This window comes from Nycticebus coucang, chromosome 1, assembly GCF_027406575.1.
Source record: "Nycticebus coucang isolate mNycCou1 chromosome 1, mNycCou1.pri, whole genome shotgun sequence".
Classification (NCBI taxonomy): domain Eukaryota; kingdom Metazoa; phylum Chordata; class Mammalia; order Primates; family Lorisidae; genus Nycticebus; species Nycticebus coucang.
Window position 1 is genome coordinate 65,589,990 of NC_069780.1, and position 6,297 is coordinate 65,596,286.

Genomic DNA, 6,297 nt, shown 5'->3' on the forward strand with positions numbered 1-6,297 from the left:
TTGAGGTGATGTATATGCTAATTACCAGAATTACACATTGTATGCATGTGTTGAAATATCCACTCTGCACCCCATAAATATATACAATTATTATGCATCAACTGAAAATATGTATGTGCAACTACTTTATTCAATATTCCACATATTTGACTCTGTTATCTATATTCCTAATAGTTTTTATATCTAATTAGGCTAATTGGGGGGGGTCTCATTGGAAAAATAGGCATTACATCTTATTTTTTTTATTTTTTTTTTTAACAGGGGAAAGAGCAAACACAGTCCCCCACTACCACCAATTATTCAGTTGAGTTTCCCACATTTGGGGAAATCTCAGGGGTCAGCACATCCGGAGTGCAATGGATAAGCCTCGTCCTGGGAAAACCACCTTCGTGATCATGGTATCTCCCCTGCCAGGTAAACAGGGATCACATTTTACATGTCCTGTCTCTGTATTCAGTCATATGTGGCATACATCAATACAAGTTTGCTTCTAAAGGACGCAGAGCATATTGGACTAAGGAAAAAGATACTTTTCAGCTGTTCCGGCTCTTGTTCTCCATTTGTTATTGTAGTCATGTACTCTGGGCAATCAGCTGTCTCTCTGTGTCTCAGTTTCATCAACTGTAAAACATGGAAACAGTTACACTTCCTACATAACTTTTTATCATCTGCTATTATAAATATACAAACTCAATTATTGATTAATTTATGCTAATAGTCAGAAGCAGAGTCTAGATAATCCCAGAAGACTATTAATTTAAAACTGTTTTACACTTTACTAAGTAATGTGCTTTGGTATTTACATTTTGTATCTACCTATGGTTTTATTTTAGACAAAAGAGTAAGGCTAGGCCATAAATATTGACCTAAGTGGTTGAGGAGTTGCATAGATTTTCCTTTCTAGGCTGTTGACGTTTTCCATAGAATAGACTTCACACAGCAGTCCCCAACCTTTTTGGCACCAGAAACCAGTTTCGTGGAAGACAATTTTTCCATAGATGGGGCAGGGGGATGGCTATGATATGAGTCTGCAAGCAATTGATTTATTATGGTCTCTGTGCATCCAAACCTCTCTGCTAATGATATAATCTATATTGGTGGTTGCTTGCATCACTGATCGTACACTCAGCTCCACCTCAGATTATGCAGCATCAGATTCTCATAAGGTGTGTGCAAGCTAGATCCCTTCCATGCACTGTTTACAGTAGGGCTCAAGCTACTATGAGAATCTAATGCCACAGCTGATCTGACATAGCTGGAGCTCAGATGGTGATGTGAGTGATGGGGAGTGGCTGTAAATACCACTGAAGCTTTGCTCACTTGCCACTCACCTCATGCTGTGCGGCCCTATTCCCAACAGGCCACGGACTGGTACCAGCTGGAGGTTACGACTGAAGCTCTACAGTATAACACAGAAGGCTTCAGGGTCAAATGGTCCAGGATCCAATCCGAGACCCACCATGTTTAGTTGTCTAATCTTGAGCAAATTTCTTAGTCTTACTTAGCCTTGTCTGCCTATTTCTACAATAAAGATGATAATAATCACTACTTCATTGGCTTGTTGGGAGGATTTAATGAGATTATACATGTAAACCCAGAAATAAATGATGGCCATTGTTGTTAATTTAAAATCTAGGCTGGCAATCATATCCGTTTCTTACAGCTGCTATAACAAAGCTCCCCACACTCAGCAGCTTAAATAACAGTGATGTATTATCTCTTAGTTCTAGGGACTGGAAATCTGAGATCAAGGTGTCAGCTCCCTCTGAAGCCTGGCAGTGGTTCTCAACCTTCCTAATGCCACGACCCTTTAATACAGTTCCTCATGTTGTGGTGACCCCCAACCATAAAATTATTTTTGTTGCTACTTCATAACTGTAGTTTTGCTACTGTTATGAATTATAATGTAAATATCTGACATGCAGGATGTATTTTCATTGTTACAAAGGGGTTGCAACCCACAGGTTGAGAACCGCTAGGGAAATCCTTCTCTGCCTCAGCTTCTGGTGTTTGCCAGCAATCCAATATTGGATTAGGGCCTGCCCTGATCACCTGATTGCATCTTGATTACCTCTGCAAAGACTATATTTCTAAAGGAGATCACATTCTGAGGTTCTAGGGGTTGGGGCTTGAATGTACGTTTTTAGAGAGAGGTAATTCAACCTATAACAATAATATATATTTTTTTAATTTAAAGAGATTTATTCCAAGCTGAATATTTAGTTATGACCTGGAGAGTCACACCCAAGAAGCCTTGAGCAAGTGGTTTCTGGTAATAGTTCTTTCAAAAATTCTCCAAAGTAAGGAAAGTGTTTTACATTTTGCTATTTAAAGTCTCTTCCCTACGAGATGTTATCATTGCAGATTGTTGCTATCAAGAATGTTCAGATTAAAAAACTTAAACAGCTGGTGTGGTGGCGCACGCCTGTAATCCTAGCACTCTGGGAGTCTGAGGGGGGTGGCTTGCTTGAACTCAGTAGTTCAAGACCAGCCTGAGCAAGAGTGGACACCATCTCTACTAAAAATAGAAAAACCAGCTGGACATTGTGGTCAGCACCTGTAATTCCAGCTACTAGCGAGGATGAGGCAAAAGGATTGCTATAGTCCAGGACTTTGAGGTTGCTGTGAGCTGTGAAGCCATAGCAACAGCACTCTACCCAAAGTGACAGAGTAAAACTCTGTCTTAAAAACAACAACAACAACTTAAACTCAATTTGGTTTTGCTTGTCAATAAACTCTCAAGCAAGGAATTTGTTTTCTTTAAATAGGGAGGCATTCTTTTGGGCAGAACTCTGTCAAGAACATGTTACAAATTGTCTGTTTCCAGTGAGCTGTTCACTGCCTTCCATCCCAACAAACATGAGCCAAACGCTCATCTTTTCTTGTTGGCACTTAACTCCTCACTGGATTTTGATTTGAAATGGTCATCAAAATTCATCCTCACGTTTTCTGGTGTGCAATAGAGAGAGAAATGCCCCTGTTTTACTTGTCGAAGTCCAGCAGACAAGGATTCAGGGTCAAGCTCTATTCACCAACAGCCAGTTACTAATGTCTCTGAGTTGAGGTATCTGTAACACTGCAGGGCTAGTGAAGAGATTTAGGGTGCCTAATGCCTGGTACACAGTCTTTAAATGGTGATGTTTTTATCATGAAAGAATAATGTTTTGGGGATTTTGGAGACCATTATCTATCACTTATTTAAGGCCTATACATATTCTTCCAAGGGCAGAACAGTGGGCCTATATCCATGTTAGCAAAGTAACAGATAAGATTTAAATGTGGCTCCAAAGCTTGAATAGCTAGAAATGTCACCTGGCTATCAAAGAGGGAGGTGTTGTCTGTCACCTTCTAACCCCTTTTCTCATCTACTATTGGTGGATCAGAAATAATAACCCTTTTGTTACACAAACAAGATCAATGTAGGTGTCCTTTGGGAGAGAAGGTTGAGTGGAAGGCCTGGGAGACAAAGACAAAGATGGGTCTGGAGAGGACCCTCATGTTGGGCAGGAAAGGTAAGCCCTCGACACCAGGGTATCTAGGGTAGGCATGAGGGGGAGGAGCCAGCGTCTGCAAAGGCAGCAGGACAAGTAGGATGCGGAAGGGCAGAAGTAAAGACAGGATAGCCTTCTGCATCTTGGAATTCTGCTCAGGCCCATACAACTGGGTGAACTTAATTTTAGCTTTGAATTCCTTCCCTAATTATGACTGGTCCACTCAGGCAGGATACTCCTCTTCAAGTACCACCATTTTCACTTTTAAGGTGGGCAAAAACCAAGGCCGCCCTTATAAATTCATTGGAACAAGTAAGCAATGGATCTAGAGCAACCACAAAAGTCTTGGTTTTGTTTGTTTCTTTCGAGGCAGAGTCTCAAGCTGTTGCCCTGGGTAGAGTGCCATGGTGTTATCATAGCTCACAGAAACCTCTAACTCTTGGGCTCAAACAATCCTTTTGTCTCAATTCTTCTATTTTTTCTTCCTTCCTTCCTTCCTTCCTTCCTTCCTTCCTTCCTTCCTTCCTTCTTTCTTTCCTTCTTTCTTTTTGCAGTTTTTGGCTGAGGCCAGGTTTGAACCCACCACCTCCCGTATATGGGGCCAGTGTCCTACTTCTTTGAACCACAGGCACCACCCCCTTATTTTTCTTTCTTTTTGAGACAGAGTCTTGCTATGTCACCCTCTATAGAGTACTGTGGTATCACAGCTCACAGCAACCTCAAACTCTTGGGCTCAGTGATTCTTTTGTCCCAGCCTCCCTAATAGCTGGGACTATAGGTGCCCACCACAATGCCCAGCTATTTTTTTTGTTTATCAGGCCTGGGTGGGGTTTGAATCCACCAGCCCTGGTGCATATGGCGCCGAGTCTATTTTTCTATTTTTAGTAGAGACTGGGTCTTGCTCTTGCTCAGGCTGGTCTTGAGCTTGTGAAATCGAGCAATCCACTGGCCTTGGCCCCCCAGAGTGCTAGGATTGTAGGGGTGAGCCACCACTGCCTGGACTTGGTTGTTTCTTGCTGGGCATATTTAGAGATCCTTGAAGGCACATTCCCTCTCCCCTGGAGCTCTGGAAGGGGCACTCTGTAACCTGAAAAGGGTTCAGGCAGACCTATGGGAGCCACAATGCAGCAGCCCTACTTTCAAAAGCTTTCTCTTTCGATTTTTATGATTGCAGCTGAATTAGTTGAGTTGTGGTAACAAAGTAGTAAATGCTGAATTGTGTATGAGTATGCTCTTCATTCCTCAAAGACAATGCCCAGATGTTATTTATATCCCAAATCCATTATTTGCTTCTGAAGTTTTCTAAGTTCTTTGATATAGCCATTGCTACTCAACAACTTACTATTATATGTTAACAGTGAATTTTCTAAGCAAGCGTAGATCCAGATCGTTTCTTCTCTCTGAACTTTGGTTTACTGTATAAAAGAAGGTTGTCAGAGCAACAAGGAAGGCTCCTTATTGTGATGAGGTCCTACAGCTTAAGAAGAAATGGCCCCAGGCATCCAAGGGGATGAACATAGTGTGGTGTTCAGTCAGCTGTGAAAGCAGGTGAAAGTAGGCTAAAATGTATACCAAGCACTCCCTCAAAGGGGAAGAAGCAATCTCGTCTCTTTTATCTTTCATTCAACAAACACTTATTGAGCACCCAGAATGTATGAAGGAATATTGAAGAAAAGACCTGGTTCTGAAAGGGCTATTGAGGTGGGGGCAGACCACAAGACATCTTGGAAGGGCTAGTGCTGTCCAGGGTGTGACAAAATTGCAACCTATGCCCTTTGATTTGAAAAATCCTGCCTAGTTTCTCCATAGGTAACCTTAATTTGTTAGGCTTTGTGCCCCTAGTTTTGTATTCAAGAATTTTGATTAGGGTAACCATGGGTTAAGGCAGAATTATGAAAATCTACCCCCTGCCTCCCTCTAGAGTCAGTCCCAAAGTCAGTGGAACAAGCCAAAGGCTGAAGTGGCCCAATTCGCCTTGTTGGTGACGTTGATACTGGGTTAGCAGCTCATGTTACACATGTGTATGAACTAGGGGACCCTGGGAACACTAGCCCTTTCCAATCTTTCCCTGAGTTTAGGAGAAGGTGAGTAGAGACTAGACCGATGTACTTTAGGGCCAGCTCTGTCTATGGCACTTTTTTTTGTTTAAACGTTTCCTAGATCATATAATGAATACACCTACCAGTCTGTGATGAAGGAAGGAGGGGTTATTATATCTCATATTTCACATACAGGAATATTAAACAATTCAAAGCTTAAGTAGTGTTCCCAAGGTCATATGGTGGATTAGCAACAGAGACAGGGAAAGGATTCAGGTTTCTGGTCCTGCCTCAGCTGCAGATCTTGCTGTCTCCTTAAACCCTGCATTTAGCTATATTTAGGGGCTGTAGTTGTGAATTGGTTCCATCTTAACTTTCCTCATTAAAAACAAAAATCTTGCTTTCCTAATCTCCTACTGCAAAACTACTTTACAACTTTATTGAGCAAGGCCTGAAAGATCATCAGTTTTCCTCCTGGCACGTACGTGTATCTCTTTCTTTCAGATCTTCGTTCTGCCGCAGCTGTCTGAGGAAGCCTGGAGAGATCCAGCAAGGATGGGCCGGAACTCCAGCTGCTGGTGAGCAAGTGTTCACTATTTATAGCAGCAAGGGGGCTGCGAAGGAATGGAATTTTTCCTTCTGAGTAGTTTTGATGCAACCAACAGGAAGTGGGCTCTGATAGATACAAAATGAGCTCACAGCTTAGAGTCTATTATAGAACTTCTCCAACTTGGGCATGCATCACCGGGACGTCTGGTTGACAGAAA

At 42.1% G+C, this 6,297-nt stretch overlaps 1 non-coding gene across 1 annotated transcript; it reads right to left on the reverse strand.

The window, feature by feature from the left end:
• Positions 1-258: 258 nt before the first annotated feature.
• LOC128591620 (U1 spliceosomal RNA) lies at positions 259-422 on the reverse strand. The gene has a single exon (XR_008381596.1). It is a non-coding gene; the product is annotated as a U1 spliceosomal RNA (small nuclear RNA).
• Positions 423-6,297: the final 5,875 nt, after the last annotated feature.